The sequence below is a fragment of the Lontra canadensis genome, unplaced genomic scaffold (genome assembly GCF_010015895.1).
Source record: "Lontra canadensis isolate GAN:19392208 unplaced genomic scaffold, GSC_riverotter_1.0 scaffold11, whole genome shotgun sequence".
Lineage (NCBI taxonomy): Eukaryota > Metazoa > Chordata > Mammalia > Carnivora > Mustelidae > Lontra > Lontra canadensis.
In genome coordinates, this window is record NW_022631005.1 from 18196010 (window position 1) to 18208987 (window position 12978).

Genomic DNA, 12978 nt, shown 5'->3' on the forward strand with positions numbered 1-12978 from the left:
ATTGGAAGCAGAGGTGATAAAACTGGGTGGACTATAGTTCACACAGGCAGAGCAAGACCAGCATCAAAAAAAAAAAAAAAAAAAAAAAAAGCCTCACTTTTTGACTCAAGGAGTCACTTGCTTGTTGGTTTTCTGATCTAAAATCACAGGTCACAGGATAAAACGGGACTTGTGTCCCTCAGCCAGTACTGGAAACTGGAGGGAATGCAAACTTTGAAATGGTGTAAAGTAAAGGGGGTAAAACAAAATAGGTGAATTCCACAGACAACTCTGATAAAATCTCTTTGGCTTAAGGGATGATATACTATAAACAAATGCTCTTGCAGGGCTCTATAGGGACAAAGCTGAAGGCGGAACAAGGAGGCTTCTTAGAAAAGGTTCAATCCGTCATTTATCCACATCTAATCTAGCATTTGGGGTTGGGGATGAAGACTTTCTACCTTTCATGGGTGAGCACATTTTTTCCCGGAGGATGTTTTATTCTTTATAGTCAGTGTATAAAATTTACATTTTACTTTTACTCAGAAGTACTTCTAAAATGACATATTTTGTTAAATGAAGCACTAAAGGATGTTGTGTTCTAAGAACTTATCTTAATGGCAGTGCCTTTCTTTTTCCGTCCCTTCTCCCACATCTTCCATCCTCCTTCCCTAAAAGCAGTATATGAAACCCAGATGTTGTATGCCTAGGGAATTTTGAGCAGGACAAATAGTATCATCATTCTACTAATTGTTATATTGGCCCTGTTCAGATTCAAGCAGCATGATTAACTTCATGTTGATTTTTTTTTTTAAATCAAAATCTTCATAACATTAGCTTTCCTGATTTTCAGAATGAGAGAGATTGCTCACAAAGGAGTCAAGTTCATGGAAGATAGGTAGACTGAACAGGGCTTAGGTGAGAGGACAGCAGTTTAGTGAATGGGGCTAATACCAGGCACTCAGGTTGCATGAAGTTTTGTTGGATGTTTGTTTACTGGGGGGAGAAAAGGATCCCCTTGGAAGGGAAGAGTTTGTCCAAGCTATTCACTGGTTAACCTTGAAGGATCAGATACAAGATGGGGGGATCCTTCAAATGGCACAAATCTTTCTTAGGACTCAACAGCAAGAAAGAAAACAAATACTTCCCAGTACCCCTGGTGGAGTTGCTGAGAGAAAAGTGATTCCTAATAGAAATTACTTGTCTTTGGAGTCAACATACAGTCACAAGACCAATAATCTCATCTTTAACAAATAGGAGTTGTAGAAATAAGTTGTATAATGTTTTGATGATTTTTAAAGGACATGCACATTAGAATTATTTACTATCTTTTGATCTTTGCAACTTTTTTTTTTTTTAAAGGATAAGGCAGGTATAGTGGCTATTAAAAAAGAAAAAAAAGAAAAAAGAAAGGAAAGAACAAAGGGGAGAAGAGAGAGAAGAAAAAAGAGAAAAGAAAAGAAATCAATCTTTTTTTTAATTTAGGCACAGACATATTGTGCCTGATCAAGAATCTCATAGCTAATGGGTAACAAGGCTAGAATAAGAATCTAGAAATTCTATTTCTTAGCTTCCTATCGTAGTGTCTGTTATGGGTTGAATTGTGCCTTCTCAAAACTCAAATGCTGAAGCCCAAAACCCTTATATTCAACTCATATGTTGAAGCCCAGTACCTCAGAATGTGACTGTGTTTGGAGGTAGGACCTTAAAAGCAGTAGTAATCAACTTAAAAAGAAGCCATTGAAGTGTGTCTGAGCTTTGTGGAGGTCTTATAAGAGGAAATTTGGATACATTAAGGGACACTGGGGCAAGCGTGCACAGATGGAAGGAGCAGAAAGACAGTGACCATCTGCAATCCAAAGAAAAGTTTCCTAGGACACAATCCTGACAACATCTTTTTTTTTTTTTTAATTTTATTTATTTGACAGACAGAGACCACAAGTAGGCAGAGAGGCAGGCAGAGAGAGAGGAGGAAGCAGGCTCCCTGCCGAGCAGAAAGCCCAATGTGGGGCTCGATCCCAGGACCCTGAGATCATGACCTGAGCCAAAGGCAGAAGCTTTAACCCACTGAGCCACCCAGGCGCCCCAGTCCTGACAACATCTTGATCTGAGACTTCTGGCCTGCAGAACTGTGAAGAAATAAATTTCTGTTGTTTAAGCCACTTAGTCTATGATGTTTTGTGAGGCAAGTTCTGACAGACTAATACAACAATCTATTACCCATCTAGTAAAATTCTATCTTTTTTTAATACTAGTAGAAGAACAATGTAGTAATAAAAAAATGCCTTCTCTTCTTTGAGGATATATATTAGAGTGCTAAATTTATAGGCACTATATGCTTATTTTAAGAGATGTAAAATGAAATCCTATTCTTACAGTAGTGGTTATAACAATGTAAGAACACCTAATTTCACTCTACTGTGCTATTCTTAGGCAAATGAAAAAATATTTTTGATAAAAAGATGGTTCATAATTACTAAAGATTTATTTTTTTCAAATATTTATGAATGACAAGTGCTCTAAAATGTGACAGTAAAAAGAAATGCTTTATGCACATGGGCTTTTGAGGAATTTTGTTACATTTTACTTCCAAATTTGCACATATCAGATAATTCATTTTTTTAAAAATATTTATTTATTTGTTTGAGTAAGAGAGAGAGGGCACACGTGTATAAGTGGGGGGAGAGGTAGAAGGAAAGGGATAGAGAGAATCCCAAGCAGACTTCCCACTAAGCATGGAGCCTAAGCGGGTTTCCATCTCATGACCCATGAGACCATGACCTGAGCCAAAATCACAAGTGGGCCACTTAGCTAACTGAGCACCCCAGGACCCCTAAACAACTCAATTTTTTAAATGAATGGCATACCATGTATTCTCATTTAACTAGTGAAGCAAATTTTGCCACTGAATTAGATTTCTCATAATTTATAGGTTCATTTTCTTTTTTTTTTTTTTAATTTTTTTAATAAACATATAATGTATTATTAGCCCCAGGGGTACAGGTCTGTGAATCGCCAGGTTTACACAATTCACAGCACTTACCATAGCACATACCCTCCCCAATGTCCATAACCCCACCACCCAGTTCATTTTCTTTAAGAAAATTAAACTATCCAATCAATCAGTAGCTATTTACTGAGGAACTACTTACTGTGTTCAAGGTACTTACTAGAAAAGGTCCTTCAAACATTTATGCCATACCCTACCATGTACCTGGGTTTTAATTTATGCTACTTTAGTTCTCTATCCTGGTTAAATTCTACTATGTCTGTGTTAATGTAGATGATGCTTATGATAAACATGGTGGTGGTGATTACTGACACAAAATGGATAATCAGTATGAGTCATATTCTGTGCCATGAACCATATATGGATTATCTCTTTTGATTCTTACAACAACCCTGAACAGGACGTCAGGTACAGTTGTCCACATTGAACAGGCCAGCAAGTGACATGAATATCAGAGTCAGCATGGGTATACATATTTTCTCACAAATGGAAATTAATTATTTTGAAAAGGGGCAATGTTTTCTAATTTGTATGAAGGCACTGTATAAGCTAATGGTGGTCCTGCCTATGATACTGTGGTCTACTTATATAGATAATAAAAATAAATTATGAGTGAAGTTATTTGCTAGAGGTCTTAAGGCAATTAAGTGACAGTGGTACAACTGAACATTGTACCCTGCTATATATATAGCCTTTTAGATGGGAAAATGAAGCTCAGAGAAGCTAAATATGTCCCGATAAGATTCTCTCTTAGTGGAGGCAGGATTTTCATGCAGGCTCATCTCACATTATATTCACATCAGCATGCTTTCCATTACACCACACAGCCCCCTGTACATACTTGAATTTTTGGCTATTCAGTTTACACACAACAAATTTTAATTGAGTGACTACTATTTGGTAGATTCTGTGGTGGATGTTGGAAATAAGATCAATACGCTAAACATGAAAGATGGGTATACTAACAACTGGAGAGAAGATTTTGATTATTTTTCCAACTGAAAAGGTTTTGTTTATAAATGTGTATATGTTACTGTTTTAATCATTATAAAAGGTTAATCATTATAGAAAATTAATCATATAAGAGGTACATAAAATACATAAAATCACTAACATTTATATATACATATATATGAACTTTGTGTGGGCACATATGAGCAAATTGAATCTGGAAAAATAATATTCTCCTAAACTTTATTGCTCAGACACACAAATTACATAGACACACACACACACTAGTTTGAAAACACATTTAGCATAACTATGTAGATTATGAGGAGATTCTTCTTAGTTTTCTATTGCTGTGTAACAAACTACCATAAATTGAGCATGTTAAAACAGCATACAGTTCTTATTTTATAGTTCTGTAGGTCAGAAGTCTAGGCAGGATCAAATGAATTCTCTGCTTAAAGTTTCACAAGATTGAGATCAAGGTGTTCCTCAGGCTGGGCTCTTAGCTGGAGGGCCTAAGGAATAATTCACTTCCACACTCATTTCAGTTGTTGGATGAATGAAGTTTCTTGTGGTTGTAGGATTGGGGCCATGATTTTTTGATAGCTGTCAGCCTCCACCGCTCTTAACAACTAAAGGTCACCTACATGCCTTGGAAGGTGACCCCCTCTATTTTCAAAGCCAACAATAGTATGTCAAAACTCCCTCATGCTTTATGCTTCAAATCTCTGACGTCCTTTTCACTATACCATGGAAGGAACTCTGCTTTTAAAGACTTCATGTGATTAAATTAGGAACACTTGGATAATTGCCCCTTTTGCCATACAATATAACACAAACCTGAGAAAGGTATCTCATCATACTCACATGTTTACACATATTTATAGGGAAGGGGTTATACAAGGGTGAGAGGCATTGGGAATTGGTCTTAGAATTCTGACACAATGTTGTAGTTTGCTAGTGCTGCCATAAAACAAACAAACTACACAGAGTGACTTAACTAACAGAAATTTATTTTCTCACAGTTCAGGAGGCTAGACGTCTAAGACCAAGGTTTGGTCAGGGTTGGACTCTGAAGCCTCTTTCTTTGGCTTATAGTTGGCTGCCTTCTTCTGTCTTCACCTGGTCTTCCCTCTGTCTGTCTCTGTGTCCTAATCTCTTCTTTTGAGATTATAACCATGATATTGGTTTAGGGCCCACCCATATGACCTCATTTTAACTTAATCACTTCTTTTAAAACTTCTATCTCTAAACAGACACATTCTGAGGTACTGGCAGTTAGGACTTCAACATATAAATTTTGAGTGGACACAATTCAACCCATAACACACAGAATTATTTTGGTTTTCTTTTTTTGAAATTTTAAGACTTCATTAGTCACTAGCTCATCTAGTAAGTGTAAATTATTACTTAAAGAGTTGAATTCTGGGGCACCTGGGTGGTTCAGTGGGTTAAGCCTCTTGGCTTAAGCTTGAGTCATGGACTCAGGGTCCTGGGATTGAGCCCCACATCGGACTCTCTGCTCAGTGGGGAGTCTGCTTCCCCCTTTCTCTCTGCCTGCCTCTCTGCCTACTTGTGATCTCTCTATCAAATAAATAAATAAAAATCCTAAAAAAAAAAAAAGGAGTTGAATTCTTCCCCTGTTTTTTTGTTGTGAATAATTTCAAGCTGACAGAAAAGCTGAAAGATTAGTATAATAAATAACTGTATACCCTGGATTTACCAACCATTAATATTCTGTGACATATGCTTCCTCTTTTTCTCTTCCTGAATTATGTATTCATAAATGTAATATATACACATATGTACATATATTTTTGTAGACATCATGATGTTATATCCTTAAATGATTCTTTTTTTTTTTTTTAAGATTTGTTTATTTTAGAGAGGAAGGGAGGGGCAGAAGGAGAATGAGTGAGAGTGTATAGAATGTGGAGCCTGACTCAGGGCTTAATGCAGGGCTCGATCCCATGACCCTGAGATCATGACCCTGAGATCACAACCTGAGCCAAAACCAAGAGTCAGATGTTTAACTGCCTGTGCCACCCAGGCACCCCACCCCTAAGTAATTCTAAGAACAAGGCATACTCTTACATAAGCATATTACTATCATCGGGCCCATGAAATTTGACATTGATGTAATATCCAGTCCATAATCAGATTTCCCCAGTGGTACTCAAAATACTTTTTGTAGTTATTTTATTTTTCCTACTCCAGGATCCAAACAAAGATAATTCATTGCATATGGTTATTATAGCTCTTTAATCTTCTTTTATCTAGAATATTTCTAAACTTTTCTTTTGTCCATCATAGCATTGACATTTTTCCATTGAATGTCACACAATCTGAATTTTCTATTTACTTGATGAGGATTAGAAGCCAAGTAAATATTTTGCCAAGAATGCCTTACAGGTTATGATACATGTTTCACATTGTGTTAAATCAAGAGGTAGGTCAGACAGATGATAGGTTGATACTTGGTTACCAAAACTGAATTACAACAAAGTGTTTTTCAGAACATAAGGTACACCTTTGAACTATACAGCTAAGAAATTAAAGATGAAGAAGTATTTTATAGCCTGAACTATTCCATTAGGAAAAAAGAGTTAGAAAAAGATTAAAATTAAGACCTTAAAGTCATGGCATATCCTTATGTTATTTGAGCTTGAAAATATAAAACAGAAGAGTGAGGCTATCAAGCTTGAACTTTGTATCTCTTGAGCTGTGTCAATTGCCACTTAAAAAGATTCTAATTTTGGCTTTTCACTTTGCTCTATGTGTAGCTAAGTATAAATGTAACATAGAATTACTATAATGTTGTTTAAGTGACAAATAGTCTAAATCCTTTGTTATATTGTTAGGATACTTAAGGAGAGGAATCTTTCTATGTTTTTATATATTGTCCTGCACACAGTGAACATCAAGTACATATTTTGTCTGAGATTTGAAAGATGAATATGTAGGTAGGGAGTTTAAGACATGATGCAAAGTACTTGAGTATAGTCTCATCCAATTTCAAGAACTTTGCGAATACACACACACACATAATATATAATATTATATGGTATATATGATATGTAATTCTTTATATAATTCACAAATTAAAGAATGATATCTAATACCTTAAGAAATTTACACAATTACTTTATTAACCTGTTTTCTTCACATAAATAGGGAAACAGCTTCTTGAGGAAGGGACACAATTTACCATTTAGATTTTTTTCATCCACCTTTCTTTTAGTACTCTCAGCAAGTTTTTATATGTTTATTTAATTGGTTCATCAATAGAATGATTGAAAGTGTCATTTCAAAAGGGAAAAAAAGAAAGAAAGAGTAAAAGAAAGAAAAAGAAAGAGGGAGGGAGAGAGGAAGGGTAAAAGAAAAATTCACACCAATCCTAGTAATGAAAAAATCTAACTACAACAGGATTCAAATTAAGGCAAAGCAGGCCAGATACATACTGATAATGCTAAATCAGAAGGCAGTTTATAAATTAAACAGAATATTAATGATACTTTTTTTTTTTAACATTTTGTTTATCTGACAGAGTGAGAAAGAGCACAAGCAAGGAGAGTGTCAGGCAGAGGGAGAGGGAGAAGCTGAGCAAGGAGCCCAATGAGGGACTCCATCCCAGGACCCTGAAATCATGACCTGAGCTGGAGGCACACCCTTAACCAACTGAGCCACCCAGACCCCCCCACGATAATGATACTTTCCTTTCTAGTGATAGGCATGTGTTTGTAAACATTGACCCTGAGGTTAGTAGATTCTTGCAGATATGAATGTGGAATTGCTGCACTCTGACTGGACTCAAATAATTGGGTTTGCATTACCACACAGTTATTTTTCTGATTTATTTCTTCCATTGATAGGAATATAAATGTGATTAAGTTTGTTTTGTTTTCAACGTTCTGGTCTTGACTAATATTTGACAGAATGGGAGAATTTGTTACTCCTCAAAAATGAAACTGATTTAACAAGTCAAATATAGGTTAATTCTAAGCTTAAGGAATCGTCATGATCTGATTGGCTATCTAGGGTGTACCCTTAATGGAGGAGATAGGGTTCTGTTTAAGATTTAACTCAAGGATAAACTACCTGAATGACCCATGAGGAATGAGACTGCCCAGGTTCTTACTAAATTTTGCTTCAAGAGAGATTTTTGCTTTCAGCTTCTTTTCTTTGTTTCTTAATGGTAATAATTTGGTTCATTGGTCATTTGTAGATGCTAGGAACTGAAAAGAGTTGAACCAACACAATATCCAGATGAAACAAACAAACAAACAAAAAACTCTGTAGTTCAGTAAGGTGAAACAACTGACCTAAAGATGCATAGTTAATAAATCCCATGACTGTGACTGGAATTTAGATCCCCTTGATGTACATCTTTTCTGTCCTTTAAATTTGCATGTGTGCCTCATACTAATATAGTTCTGAACCACTTCTGTATTGATGATATCTCATCATTTATCAAAACAACAACAACCAAATAAAAAGCAGGATCTGAATAATAACTTTAAGTTAATTTGATGAACTGAAAATAAAAATAGAGGTTTCCCTACACTAACTTTGACAATTGCATCTATCTTCCTTCAAAATCTGGTGTGTTTGTGCACAGGTGTGCATGCACAGTCATATTTGCACATAAACAGTGTGATATTTTTCTGTAAAAGGCAAGTGATCTGTTTACTTGATATATGTTTGTGTCCTTTTTTTCTGTGACAGCATGGGGAATGGAAGAGTGTATTTAGTAGGGAAAATAAGTTTATAAATGGTAAAATCGTATAAATATAAATAAGTTAAATATAAAATAAAGATAAATATAAATTCCCTTAGCTTAACTTCCAGTGAGACATCCTGATATAAGGAATGAATATTTGTGCCAAAAGCAACTAGGTTCCCGTTATGCCTGCCAATTTTTTTTTCAAACTGTTTTTACCTTACATTCAACAATCAAGAAAACACTGTAGATCTATTAGCTTTTTTTTTTTTTCCAAAATAATTTTCCGTAACCTAAAAGTAACCATAACAATCTCATGGAAAATCTTTAAATACTTAATTACATTGAACCCAGGGTACCATTGTGAGACTTTTGCTTAAAGCAGTATTTTTTACAATTCTATTCATTTCAGCAATCAACAAGCCTGTGATAAAAATACTGATGGGCCTTTAAGAAAATATTTCCAGGTTCTGATAAAAGTAATACTGCCCAACATAGTTATGTGCACTTTTCTAAATACAGAATGTTTCTTACATATTGAAAAAAGCTGACTTTGAATTTTTCAGGAGAGGTATGTCAAAGATTCTGTTATACCTTTCTTAAATATATAGAATATTTCTTAAGCATCTTATTACTCACATGCCTTAAATATATGATGTATTTTGTATTATAAATCTTTAGCAGTTAACAAACTAATTGATCTGCAATTATAAAGAGTAATATGTTCATTAAAAAAAAGTGTTCATTGAGATAAATTTACACTCGAAAAGCTGATTAGGGTAGACTTTGGCAAGGATTGCAGCCTTCCAGTCTGAACAGATTCTAATCAGCTTTGACAGCAAAAGAGCTTCACCTGGTGTTTCATTTAATTTGAGATTTGTAATCAGATGATTTATAGGAGTTCAGGTTTTACAAAATGTGAAGCATTTGTCTTGATATAATAGTAAGCGTCCCCCATTGTCAACTGGAATCAATAGTCTCCCATTTTCCTTATTTCAGATATGCAGAGATGCAAAGGGAATATATTTCCATTAGCAACTCTTGTGGCTAGCCCATGACCTTTCATGGAATTTTATAACAGTCAAGGTTAAAACACATTTGTAAGTATCACACCAATATTCCAGATATGAGGAGACAGTTTATTTTTTCCAGATCAAAATATCTGTTCCAAGAATGGGAGTAAAAGGTGATGAACAGGTGATCTAGAAATTAGATCTAAAAGACCGAAAGAGCTCTACAGAGTTTTTTCAGTGAGTAGCTTCTGTATTGTTGCTTGCCAGATATCTACTGTGTCATCACTGGCTTGTTTTTATTCCATATCTTGCTTTTTTTCAACTTCTTCATTTTTTCTGTCTTTTACTTGTATTCATACCATTTTCATCTTGCTATTTATTCTGATGGTCCTTGTGCTACATATGATTCCAGTCTTAATGTTTTCCTTTGAGTTAGTATACTACTGAAGTGTTAAATCTTTATTCTCTGTGGCTTTTTCTCCTCTCCCATCCCCATTTCTCCTTTCTCTTACTTTAATTTCTTAATTTAATACTCATCATATGCTTATTTTCAACGCATTTTAAATTATTTTTTCATTTATTATATTCTTAACTCTTACCTCCTTCAACTATTTTTATTACATATAATAAAGAGACTGTGGCTACTTAATCAACTACTAATTCAGTTTCAATAATGTTCCAAGTTAATTAGAGTCATCAGGAATAAAAAGCCCTATCTCTGAACAGATGTAAATAAATAGATGATAGATAGATAGATAGATAGATAGAAAGACAAAGGAAGGGAAATAAGTCTAAATTCCAAAGAGCTGCCTCAAACTTATATAATTAAGACACTATATTAAAATAAATATAAGTAAATTGAAGAATTTAAAGTTCCAAAAAGCGAATGACTAAACAGTTGTAATAATTTAAAGCAAAATAGACTATAAAGTGTATTTTCAACAAATAATTCATATAATAAAAATAGTAATTATATATTGTAAAGAGTTTCATTTGCTATTCTTATAATGAAAAAGCAAATGAAAGTAGTGATTTTGAAATTTGGTAACATTAATTTTGCATGAAAATAAGTCTGATATCTATGAATGATTTTTAAATTATAATATTTTTAACTATTTTTTTCCTTTACTGTGGTGATTCTGTCACTTAACCTTGGAACCTGGTAACCTGGGACCAGAGAAATCTGCTATAGAAACGCTTATTACAGTAATGACAGTTTGGCCTTTAAGTACTATACAAAACCTGTTCAGTGTACTTAAATAGTAATTGAATGTTACCCTTTATTCCAGCAAAAATGTGTTAAAGTGTAATAACTGTGTTTCTTCTTAGAATTACTCATGAAAACCATTGTCCTTCAAAAGCAGATGGTCTTTTAGAAAGAAAAGCATATCACTCTTTTAAAAAAGCAAAGTTGTGATTTAAAACAAGTATTTGGAGGTTTCATGAAGCATGCAATATGAAGCTACTTTTTTAATCAGCAAAAAAAAAAAAAAAGATACTTTACTGTGAACAGAGAAGAAAAAATCTGTTATTGACAATGTATATAGTATAACCATGAAAGAGAGAGATAACTTGTAACCAGCAGGCGAGCCAACCCAAGTGGAATTAAGCTTTTTTAACAAGACAGCTGATAATGCATCTAAAATGAAAGGCAAGTAAACTGCCATTTTGAAACTTTATTTAAAATTGTTCAAAATTACCAATGGATTTCTATCACAGAAGCAGTCAGAAAGATGTTCTTTTCCTTTAAAAGTATTTTTCTCAAACTTTAGAAAAATTAATGATATATTTCTCTGGAGCTATTTCCTTTCCCCTCTACTCTGATATAATAACATAACCAGATCTAAATTTGATTAAGTGGGATTTCACTACCTCATTTGTTTCCTGTGGTGTGAGATCTGACACATTCCCAATTTTTGTGTCACTGGATAGGCTTCATAGAAATAGTAGTGTAATATGCAGTTTTACAGTAACTAGGAATAAGTGCTATTTATTTAAACTTTTAGAGCGTAATCTTGACAGAATGTTTAGGAAACTTGTTAGAGATTAGCAAAGGGAACTAACTCTATCTACTAATGCTAAACGTAATATAGCCAAAGCACAGTGTGTGTATCTGCAGTCACACTCAACACTATACTACACAATTAATGGTTCATTTAGATTTAGTAATTGACTCTCAAGTGGAGTCTTTCACTGGTAATTTTTCATGATAAAACATATATGAAGATAAATGCAGTGTATAACAGTTGTTCTTCCCTTTTATCACTGACCATCTGCACTTTCTTTATAAAGGATATAGAAATAAGGATTCATAAACTATTATTTCAATAACCACTAAGAAGATGGTGAAGTCTCTATAAGTGTGGATTTGAAATCTACAGCTCTGACCCAGTATTAATTTCCATTTTTTAATTATTCTTATCTTATTCTTTCTTCTGATTTTGTGTTCTTATTTCATTGTCTAGGTCTTGACAGGGGCATTTCCTTTGTTGCAATTATGATTTCCAAGACTTTTTACAATATAGGCAAAGTGAATGCTAATGACAAAAAAGAAGGGTGTTAGGACAAGATGCCTGGGTAGCTCAGTCAGTTAAGCATATGCCTTCAGTTCAGGTCATGATCCCAGAATTCTGAGATGGGAGTCCTGCAATGGGCTCCTTACTCAGTGGGAAGCCTTCTTATCCTTCCCCCTGCCACTTCCCCTACCTGTGTTCTCTCTCTTTCTGACCAATAAATAAATGAAACCTTTAAAAAAAATGTTGTAAGGAGCTGGATTTCTTTTTTTAAGTTTCAGGATTTGTCATTGATACCAGAGGAAAAGATACAAAGTAAATTGAACATTAAAGTAGTTATCATGGAAAACGCCTTCAACAGAAAGCAATAGCCAGATATATCAATTATAGAATTAAGGGCTTATTTTCACTGATGCAAATCCATGAAGTTCAGCAGGAAAAGACTAGAAAGCAGGAATTTAGTGCCTTAGCCATGATTAATTGACTAGCTGGATGATCTTTTGTAGAGTTAACCTTCCTGGAACATAATGTAATTAATTAATAAGCCATTAAAACCTGAAAACTCAACAAAAGAGGGCAGAACTGCTTTCTGGCTAGCTTGCTATGTTTATTACAGTTTGTCAGAGCCTATATCCATTCTGTATAGCCTTTCTCATTATCTTCCATGTCATCATGGTTGCTAATCACTCTGTAAATCACCCATGGAGTAGAGAAAGATGTTGCAACTTTCGTATTAATTTGGATTTTTTTTTTCCTGACAATTCACCAAATTATGTAGAGCTAGGGGAACAA

General features: G+C 34.4%; 1 protein-coding gene across 1 annotated transcript in view; it reads left to right on the forward strand.

The window, feature by feature from the left end:
* Positions 1 to 12978, forward strand: part of LRP1B (LDL receptor related protein 1B) — a 1927222-nt gene that overhangs the window by 369989 nt on the left and 1544255 nt on the right. The gene's annotated exons all lie outside the window — the stretch shown is intronic.